This window comes from Phyllobates terribilis, unplaced genomic scaffold (assembly GCF_046119375.1).
Source record: "Phyllobates terribilis strain yellow unplaced genomic scaffold, ASM4611937v1 Scaffold_7__3_contigs__length_470593459, whole genome shotgun sequence".
Classification (NCBI taxonomy): Eukaryota; Metazoa; Chordata; class Amphibia; order Anura; family Dendrobatidae; genus Phyllobates; species Phyllobates terribilis.
The window spans coordinates 384,447,438-384,458,522 of record NW_027362767.1 but is presented as its reverse complement, the minus strand read 5'-3'; positions in this window follow the sequence as shown (position 1 = coordinate 384,458,522).

The following is an 11,085-nucleotide window of genomic DNA, read 5'->3' as shown; positions in this document are numbered from 1 at the left end:
ACTATTGTGGTCTTTGATTGTAAATCAGCAGAGGAGTTCAGGAAACCCTTCAGAAATTGCTCTCTGACAGATTCTCAGTGAACTCATTCAGCAGCCAGCAAAATGCAAGAAAACAAAATTCCCTGTAACAAGAGTTCAAGATTTTTAATGAAACCCAAATGCAATTTTTTTTAAAAAGAGCCTAAAAAGCAAAACAAAAAAAAGATTGTCCCGGACGTCCAAATTCTTAAAATCAATTCTTTATCCATTCACTGGTCTAATTTAAAGTAAAAAAAAAATGTACGTCTTACTATCCAACACATGAACGCTGTATGCGGCACGGATCTCCGCAATGACTCCTGGCATTGGGCCTGTCTGAGACCGCTGTGCAGAACTCAGGAGGGGAAAATGCTGCTGCATGTAATTGTCAGTTCTGGGTGCAAAAAGCTTGGATCTCCTTAAGGCCTCATTCACACGGTCTGTTTTTCTTGTGAAAAAAAAGCCTGACAAGTTTCATTAGTGACTGTCATCAGTTTCATCAGTTTTTTTTTCATATGTGAAAAAAAATTGTTTCTCAACCTTGTATTTAACAGTCCGGGCAAATCGGACTACACTTAGATAACATTCGAGTGTTGTCCGATTTTTTTTTTTTATTTTTTTTTTTAATTAATTTATTTTTTCACAGACCCATAGACTTTTATTGTTTATTTTGATCAAAATCTGACATGTCTCTGCGATTTTGCTTGAAAAACACGCCAAGCGCTCCTACCCAAAAATCGCACGTCTGTCGTTCAGACATCAGTGATTTTTCTCGTATGGGAAAATCTGTCTAATTATCATCAGATTTTACCATCAGAGTTTAGGCTATGTTCACATGTCCACTAATCAGCAGCATCCGTTGTCAAGACAGAACTTTTTTGTCCATCTTTAAAAAAAAAAAAAAAAACTAGAAAAGTCCAGCTCAACGAACCGTGGATATACTTTATTCACATCAAGTGCTCCGAGGCCTCTGCGCATCCTGCATCATGATTAAGGATGCGCAGCCACCTGACGCGCGTTGATGTCGTGTATTCTATACTGCTGACTTTGTATGTCCTCTGAGTACTTGATGTCAATAAAGTATATCCATGGTTCGTTGAGCTGGCCTCTACTTTGTGATTACTAGAAATATTGTAATGCTGCACAATTCTGATGTTCCTGCATAATCATGTACAGCGGGGTGAGAAGAGGGGATTCGGTGTATCTGGCATTGTTGCCCATAATTACTAATTAGCGGCCATCGCTCATTTCCCAGTAGTTCGGACATTATCAGCACAAGGTAGGGTTCAGGTTTGTTATGCAAGATGTTGTGGAAACGGCCTCCTAGGAATACTGCTGATCCTTAGATAATAGCGGAAATTGTACAGAGGCTTCAAACAAGCCCCCTGGGGAAAGTATGCGGCAGGTATCTACACGAAGGAGCTGCATCTCCAGTTACCTGCCCGAGGACATGTCCGCACATCCTGGCGCCGCTGAGCAATCGCCTTACTGCAAAAAGTATTCGATCAAGGGCTGGTTTGCTGTGACTGCCCATTTTGCTCTATGATGGGGGTCCAATTTGCTCCTGAATCCGGGCCGTGCTATACTGTGCTTTCCCTGCAGAGGACATGTGTGATCAGGTATGAGAGTCGCTGATCTGCGAGAGTTTCAGAAGTCCCTGAACCCTGTAATCCCGGCCGCCCCCTACGAATGTACTACAGCTGGAGACTCCGAAAACTTAAATCGAGATAGCCATTTAGTCATAGCTTTGAGCCCTACAGTTCGGGACACACACAAGACCGTATATAATGCAATAATCAGTATATTAGACGTTATGCATTGAGGTACATTATAGAAGCCTTTATTGACAGACATCACAGCCTCCACTCCCAGGATATAGGATGACTCCCAGTGTGTTCCCAGCGGCTGAGACGATGGATTATAACTTATTTTCGGATCGATACAGTGATTTTTGCTGGAGCAAGAAAACACACAAAACATTTCTATTGTTTCTTCTCGCATTTTTCTTTTTTGTCTTTTTTATCTTTTTTCTCTTTCTTATCTTTGGGTTTTTTCTCCTTCTTTTCCTTCTTCTTATGCTCATGGCCTTCCCCGTGTGACTGTGGAGAGGGAACGCACAGGTTAGACATGAACATTGCTTACAGTTGTGCTCAAAAGTTTACACACCGCGGCAGAATTTTTCTTTTCTTGGCCTTGTTTCAGAGAATATGAATGATAACAAAAAAACTTTTTCTCCACTCATGATTATTGGTTGGGTGAAGCCATTTATTGTCAAACTACTGTGTTTTCTCTTTTTAAATCTTAATGACCATCAAAAGCATCCAAATGACCCTGATCAAAAGTTCACATACCCCAGTTCTTAATCCCGTGTATTGCCCCCTCTAACATCAATGACAGCTTGAAGTCTTTTGTGGTAGTTGTGGATGAGGTTCTTTATTTTCTCAGATGGTAAAGCTGCCCATTCTTCTTGGCAAAAAGCCTCCAGTTCCTGTAAATTCCTGGGCTGTGTAGCATGAACTGCGCGCTTGAGATCTCCCCAGAGTGGCTCAATGATATTGAGGTCAGGAGACTGAGATGGCCACTCCAGAACCTTCACTTTGTTCTGCTGTAGCCAATGACAGGTCGACTTGGCCTTGTGTTTTGGATCGTTGTCATGTTGGAACATCCAAGTACGTCCCATGCGCAGCTTCTGGGCTGATGAGTGCAAATTTGCCTCCAGTATTTGCTGATAACGTGCTGCATTCATCTTTCCTTCAACTTTCACCAAGTTTCCTGTGCCTTTGTAGCTCACTCATTCCCAAAACATCAGCGATCCACCTCCGTGCTTTACTGTAGGAATGGTGCTCCTTTCATCATAGGCCTTGTTGACCTCTCTCCAAATGTAACGTTTATGGTTTTGGCCAAAAAGTTCAATTTTGGTCTCATCACTCCAAATTACCTTGTTCCAGAAGTTTTGAGGCTTGTCTCTGTGCTGTTGGCGTATTGTAGGCGAGATACTTCGTGGCATTTGTGCAGTAATGGCTTTCTTCTCTCAACTCGAACATGCAGCCCATTTTTCTTCAAGTGCCTCCTTATTGTGCATCTTGAAACAGCCACACCGCTAGTTTTCAGAGAGTCCTGAATTTCAGCTGATGTTATTTGTGGGTTTTTCTTTGCATCCTGAACAATTTTCTTGCCAGTAGTGGCCGAAATTTTTGTTGATCTACCTGACCGTGGTTTGGTTTTCACAGAGCCCCTGATTTTCCATTTGTTAATCAGAATTTGACAGTTTGAAAGCTGCTGACTGGCATTATCAATTCCTTGGATATTTTTTTGTATCCGTTTCCTGTGTTATACAGTTAAACTACCTTTTCCCGTAGATCCGTTGACAATTCTTTTTTTCCCCATGACTCACAATCCAGAAACGTCAGTGGCTGGATGAAAGATACAAGAGTCTGTCTGGATCCCAGAAACTCTCCGCTTTTATGCACACACACTGATAACAAACAGGTCACAGGTGAGGATGTTACCTTCAGTAGCCATTCAAACCCATTTGTGTCAAAATCTGTGCATGTTATCAGGTCAAAATCACCAGGGTATGTGAACTTTTGATCAGGGTCATTTGGATGTTTTTGGTTGTCATTAAGATTTAAAAAGAGAAAACATAGTAGTTTGACAATAAATGGCTTCACCCAACCAATAACCATGAGTGGAGAAAAGTTTTTTTTTTTGTTATCATTCAGATTCTCTGAAACAAGGCCAAGAAAGGAAAAATTCTGCGGGGGTATGTAAACTTTTGAGCACAACTGTACGTGATATAGTGCGGTAAAATAATAATAATAAAACATGTGGAATAGATTTTCTACATCAATTCCTCCCAATTTTTTAAGATCTCTGCTTGCTGTCAGTACAGGATTATCTACAAAAATATTAAGTTATCCTCTTAGGAGAGGGATAACTAGCTGATCCCTGGGGGGGGGTTTCAAGTGCTCGGACATCCCAGTGTCCTGAGAACCCGGGAGCCAGACTTTGCAGAACCCCATCTTGAATGGAGCATAGGTGTGATTGCTCGACCTACGCACTATTCATTCACAGTCCCATAGACGGTGAATGGAGCGGAGGTTGAGCATGTGCAGATGGGGTTTAGCAGAGCTGCCAATTCTGGATTCCCAATAGTTCCCAGTGATCAGTAAGCATTTTGGGGATAACTCTTTAAGACCTTTTCATGCAGATTTCGCCCCGAAACGCGTCTGTAAAGCTCTAAGTGCTCAAAAGAATGTAAAAAATATGCCACAATAGTGCTGGAAAAATCCTAAAAAAAATACTTCTGGTCATAATCCATGAAAAAAGTGCTCAGGAAACAACTAAAAAGTTGCTTTAGGAAATAAAAAAATAAATGCCAGCGTTTCCTGAACAGTCCTCTTGAAAATTCGCCGGAAAAAGTCGTTGTGTGCATATACCCTTTTATCTTTTTTTTTTTGCTGTTGTTTTTTCCATGACGAGGTGATTAGTTAAGAATATTGCAGAAACGCTGGTCAATGTCCACATCCTGGCAGTAGCCTGGGACATATGCTTTTGGGCTGTAGCTACACTACATGGCTACAAAGGGGGTCAGATGTAGGAGGCCCAATGTGATGGAGAATACCAAAAATTATAAGACAGTTATGGAATCTAAAAAAAGGATATGGGCATTTTTAGGATTTGTACCAAGATTGGAAGTTATCCCTTATCCATAGGGTAGGAGATAACTTCCTGATTGCTGGAGGTCCGACAACTGGGACCCCCAGCAATTCCGAGAACTGAGCAGATGCTGAGCATGCACGTCTGTCCTGCGTTCCATCTCTGCCAGTCCCATTGAGAATGAATGGAGTGGAAGTGCGCAAGCTCAACCTCCTCTTCATTCAGAGCCCTGTTCTGCGTATTGCTGAGGGCCTCATGAAGCTATCCCCTATACTATGAGCAGGTGGTATCTCCTCATCTTGGTATAAACCCTTTGTAAATTCATATATTTTTGTCTGTAAAGCATTTTTATAATTGGGTTTCAATAAAGATGTTGGATTGTTTTGACTTCTACAGCCTCTATGCATCAACATACATAGCAGATGCCGGAAAAAAAAGTAGAACTTTTGATGTAGTCCTAAATAAGCTCAGAATAGAGTTCAGGAGAAGAAAGGGTTGTAAACCCTGATGTCAGATAAGCTTCCTGTGGGGTTTACTAATTAGTTATTCTGCAGTCTGCCATGCACAGTGATGCATAGAGGCTGTAGAAGACAAGCAATACAATTTATTTATTTTTCAAAATTCTATACAGGTAAAAATACATGCATTTAGGTTAAATAGGTTAGGTTGAAGTGTGTATATCTTTTGAGGGTTTTTTCACCAGAACAGTGGTGTGGGACCTTTTTATAGTTAATATGGAGCAGTGTATCAAAAAATGTAAATACTGGATATATTCTGAAATAATAAGGCTTCAAAAGCCATGAAACGGCTAACCGCTCAATACTTCTGGCGGCTTCAACTTGGAAGCCGCCACTATGTCATAGAATAAATGTTGCAGAAGATATCAAACGGCGCCAAAGTTTTCCTGAAGCTTCTGCATCAAAAACGTTGCAAGCATCTTGGCATTTAAAAGGCGTCATGTGCACATACCCCAAAGGAGTCCTCATTTCCCCCATTGGGTGCCCGCTTACCTTTCCTTTTTCACAGTCACTTCCACTTGAGCTGCTGGAATCACTGGAGTCACTGGAATGGCCGTGCTCACCCTATGAAGACAGAAAATCCTAGAATATCACCCTATATTGGTACGTATATATGGCTGTAATTCCGGTGCCATCTATCAATCGCTGCACCTTGTGTCCTTTGCACTGGCCTCCTCCGTGGCCGTGGTCTCCATGCTTGTGGCCGTGCTTCACATCACCGTGCCCATGCTTTTTAGCTTCCTCGACTTTCTTTGGGTCGGCTGCTATAAAGAGATAATATTTAGAATATTATTATTGTAATCAGTTACATACAGGAAGATATATAACTTCTTTACATATGTAGAACATTCCAGTAAGACGCGGCTTCGGCTGTTACTATGAGGGCATCATGGAAATTAATTACTGTGTAATATCAGCAGGTTATATAGTTATATATTTTATGACTTAAGATAAAGGGGGCAGAGATCGGACATTTGTGGCTTCTTTTCAAGAAGTGCTGGCAGGTATTGACTCGCACTAGTCTGATCTGTATGACGGGTGAAACTAGTGCGAGCTGCACCTCGGGTCTGCGTGGAAAATAGCTTTGGTGCACGGGCATACAAGTTATTATTGGATCAGTGTGATGTCCATTGTGCACACAAAATACCGCCATCCGGACCCATATTATGCACCATACACTTTTTGTGATGCTTGTGACATGGGGTTTTTGCCAGTTTTCTGGTGTAAAACTCCTTAAAATGTTGCAAAATTTTAGCCCAATTTTGGCGTTTTTATGATTGGTCCACTTTGGCGGAGCCAGCTAGGACTAACTCGCCCTACAAATTCATCATAATTTATGCTGAAAAGTAGCTTAAATATCACAGGAAATGCTTTGGATGTGGCGCACGTCAGTGGAAAGAGAAGTCAAACTGACTAAAGAGGCGCACACCTGTGAATTAGGTGCAGATTTACTCCAGTGTTTTTTTCACTGCTGTGCAAAATGCCTAAGACGGCGCTAAAACTGGCATGCGAAATGCCTTAAAAATTACCAAAAGACTGACCCAAAGACTGGCGTGCAAAACGCCTAAGACTAACCCAAACGCAGTCGTGCAAAACGCCTAAGGCTATGTTCACCCGTTGCTTTTCCACTAAATGATTTGATCAATTTGCCATTTTTTCCAAAAATGTTTTATGTTTTCACTTATGTCTTGCATTTGTGGCCTAAAACCTTGCATTGTTCATGCTTGATTGGTGGAAGCAGAGTTAAACTTTGGGATCCTGAAAAAAAGCAGCACAACCTGCTTTTTGTCTGCAGCTTTTTTTTTTTTTTTTTTACTGCTAAGAGATCAGGTTTTGGCTGCAGAAAAAAAAAAACGCAACATCTGCACATAGCCTAAGACTAACCCAAAGACTGTTGTGCAAAACGCCTAAGAAAGAACAGCCGCACTCTGAAATGCTATATTATGCAAATACTGAATATATGAAATTGGAACTGTGTTACTGCTATAGAAAATATGTTAATAAGGAAGGTACTTGGGCTCTCACGAATTGGCCAATTTGTGCGCTAAGTACCTTCCTTATTAACATATTTTCTATAGCGGTAATACAGTTCCAATTTCATATATTCAGTGTTTGCATAAGCATATGAGTGTTTGCATTTAGGAGTGCAGCTGCTCTTTCTTAGCTTTATTGACTTGGTTGTCTCAGCTTCCACCTGTTCACACTTGTCTTGTTCTGTTAGGAGGTGCTTGTTGGTCTTATTGATGTGTGCAAAATACCTAAGACTGACCCAAAAGACTGGCGTGCAAAACGCCCAAGACTGACCCAAAAGACTGGCGTGCAAAACGCCCAAGACTGACCCAAAAGACTGGCGTGCAAAATGCCCAAGACTGACCCAAAAGACTGGCGTGCAAAACGCCCAAGACTGAACCAAAAGACTGGCGTGCAAAACGCCCAAGACTGACCCAAAAGACTGGCGTGCAAAACGCCCAAGACTGACCCAAAAGACTGGCGTGCAAAATGCCCAAGACTGACCCAAAAGACTGGTGTGCAAAACGCCCAAGACCGACCCAAAAGACTGGCGTGCAAAACGCCCAAGACGGGCTCTTAGACTGGCATATGAAAGGCTAGTCTTAAATTCCCCCTACGTGTTCACTGCCTACATATTAGTCAGGATTAGTATATTCCTATGCGCTGTGGATGTCATCTTGTATCGGCACCATACACACCTATAACATCTGTCCCATTCACATCCATAATTTACAGGTAAGACTGAATAATGTACTGATCTGTCAAAGTCTCTGGAGTAAGGAGTGCTCTCCTGTCATGTATCCACATCACAGACCCTGTCCCTAGCCAGACTTGTGTGTTCAACCAGCGATACCCATTAGTCACTACGCTAGCAACAATTATCTCCCAGGAGAACAAGGGGGGAGGCAGGGAGAATACAGGTTTCTCTACACTAAACATATCACTAGAAATCCACTTTTGTTATATGGGAGTCATTAGCTTTGATATGTCCTGTGTTAAATTTATCACCATCATAAAAGCCTAAACGCACTCAAAGTTCAGGTTTCTCTCGAATTAAAGGAGCTGCAGTACCACACACGACCTGCTGATAAGAGTGGCGCTGTTTCTGTAGATTAATCTTTTCTAATTTCTAAAAATTTTTTATTTAATAACAATATGAAAGGGGTGGTACAAGTTGAGAAATGAAGAAATATTTGTCAGGGTACTCATCCTTGCTTGTGACGTAGAGAAGTATAGTAGCTATAAACATTTTTTTTTTTTTACCTGAACAGGTTCAAGATTTAGAGCTGATTAATTTTTAAATCTATATGGTGTAAAAAAATTTCTGATATAGAGCTCCAACTCCTCTGCAAAGTGAAACATTCTGGATGCATTTAGCCACCACTAGGGGGAGTGTATGAGCTAACTGCATTGCTCTCTATAATACAACAGTTTGCGGCAAGCTCTAAAGCTCCCCCTAGTGGTGGCTGCAGATGGAGAGAATTTAATTATTTGTCTCCTATGTCCTGCAGAGAATTTGGAGCTCTGTATCAAATGAAGGAAACTCTGTACTAACCAAGAATATATTAAAAAAAAATGAAGGTTGTGATGTCTTTTTCCTTATTTTGCTCCATTCTAAAAGGCAGATGGGAACAGAGCCTTAATCATGTATACATTACAGCTATACAGCACCCCGTATCTCAGCTTCCCTGCGCGATCAGTGGCTATGGTGCATACTATAAGGTGTCTCTTACCTGCAGACAGATTGAAGTCCATTTTTGGTGTGGAGCTCTGAGCGGTGGGATGAGGAGCGGCAGCTGTCGCGCTGAATACACAGGGCTAGGTGTGTCCTGGACTCTTTATCCTCTACAGCCTGGAGGAGGTGACCTGAAGAAGAATACACCCCTGAGCCCGAGGCGGCATCCATCCTGGCTAAAAATATCACATTACAGACCGAGTATTGTGCAGAGCTGTCTGCACGCAACCAGCTTAAATATTTTTGCTGGAGGGAAACCTAAATTATCTGGTTCTGGGGCATCATGAGACTTGGAGCTGTGTACACAAGCTCGTGCTGGACTCGCCGCGTGCTTATTTCTGTGCATAAAAACAGCAAAAAGAAGCCCATAATCAAGGCTAAAATAAGAGATGCAAGCTAGAGCAGCACTTCTTTACACTGTACGCCAATCTTGGCCATAAGCAAAGTACACTTTGGGTGTAACCCTCTCTCAATCTGAAATTTGAGGGGGGGAGGATACTTCTCAAGAATCAAGTGACATAAGACAGTAACTTTGAATACATTTTTTGTACATATTACAGTTTAGGGTTGCAATAACAATCCGGTATACTTCAGAGCTGAAATCTTACAGCATTCACTGTTGGCTCAGTGTTAGTGTAAGGGTGGTGAACACGTTATAATATAGTGTGAACAAGGTTATGCGTCTTTTATGTGTGTATATATATTACAGTGGGGAAAATAAGTATTTGATACAATGCCGATTTTGCAAGTTCTCCCACCTACAAAGAATGGAGAGGTCTGTGATTTTTATCGTAGGTACACTTCACCTGTGAGAGACAGAATCTAAAAATAAAAAAACAAAACAGAAAATCACATTGTATGATTTTTACATCATTAATTTGCATATTATTGCATGAAATAAGTATTTGATCACCTACCAACCAGCAAGAATTCTGGCTCTCACAGACCTGTTAGTTTTTTCTTTAAGAAGTCCTCCTACTCTGCACTCATTACCTGTATTAATTGCATCTGTTTGAACTCGTTTACCTGTATAAAAGACACCTGTCCACACAATCAATCACACGCCAACCTCTTCACCATGGCCAAGACCAAAGAGCTGTCTAAGGACACCAGGGACAAAATTATAGACCTGCACAAGGCTGGGATGGGCTACAAGACAATAGGCAAGCAGCTTGGCAAGAAGGCAACAACTGTTGGCGCAATTATTATAAAATGGAAGAAATACAAGATGACTGCCAATCTTTCTTGGTCTGGGGCTTCATGCAAGATCGCGCCTCATGAGGTAAGTATGATTCTGAGAAAGGTTCAGGAATCAGCCCAGAACTACACGGGAGGACCTGGTCATTGACCTGAAGAGAGCCGGGACCAGAGTCTCAAACATTACTGTTAGTAACACACTACGGTGTCATGGATTAAAATCCTGCAGGGCACGCAAGGTCCCCCTGCTCATGCCAGCACATGTCCAGGCCCATTTGAAGTTCATCAATGACTATCTGGATGATCCAGAGGAGGCATGGGAGAAGGTCATGTGGTCAGATGAGACCAAAATAGAACTTTTTGGTATCAATTCCACTCGCCGTGTTTGGAGGAAGAAGAAGGATGAGTACAACCATAAGAACACCTTCCCAACCATGAAGCATGGTGGGGGAAACATCATACTTTGCTGGTGTTTTTCTACAAAAGGGACAGAACAACTGTACCGTATTGAAGGGAAGATAGATGAGGTCATGTATGGCAAGATTTTGGCCAGCAACCTCCTTTCCTCAGTCAGAGCATTGAAGATGGGTCGTGGCTGGGTCTTCCAGCATGACCATGATCCAAAACACACAGCCAGGGCAACTAAGGAGTGGCTCCGTAAGAAGCATTTCAAGGTCCTGAAGTGGCCTAGCCAGTCTCCAGACCTGAATAACAGTGATTAATAATAACAGTTGTTGCCTTCTCACCAAGCTGCTTGCCTATTGTCTTGTAGCCCAGCTCAGCCTTGTGCAGGTCTACAATTTTGTCGCTGATGTCTTTAGACAGCTGTTGGGTCTTGGCCATGGTGGAGAGGTTGGAGTGTGATTGATTGAGTGTGTGGACAGGTGTCTTTTATACAGGTAATGAGTTCAAACAGGTGCAATTAATACAAGTAATGGGTGCAGAGTA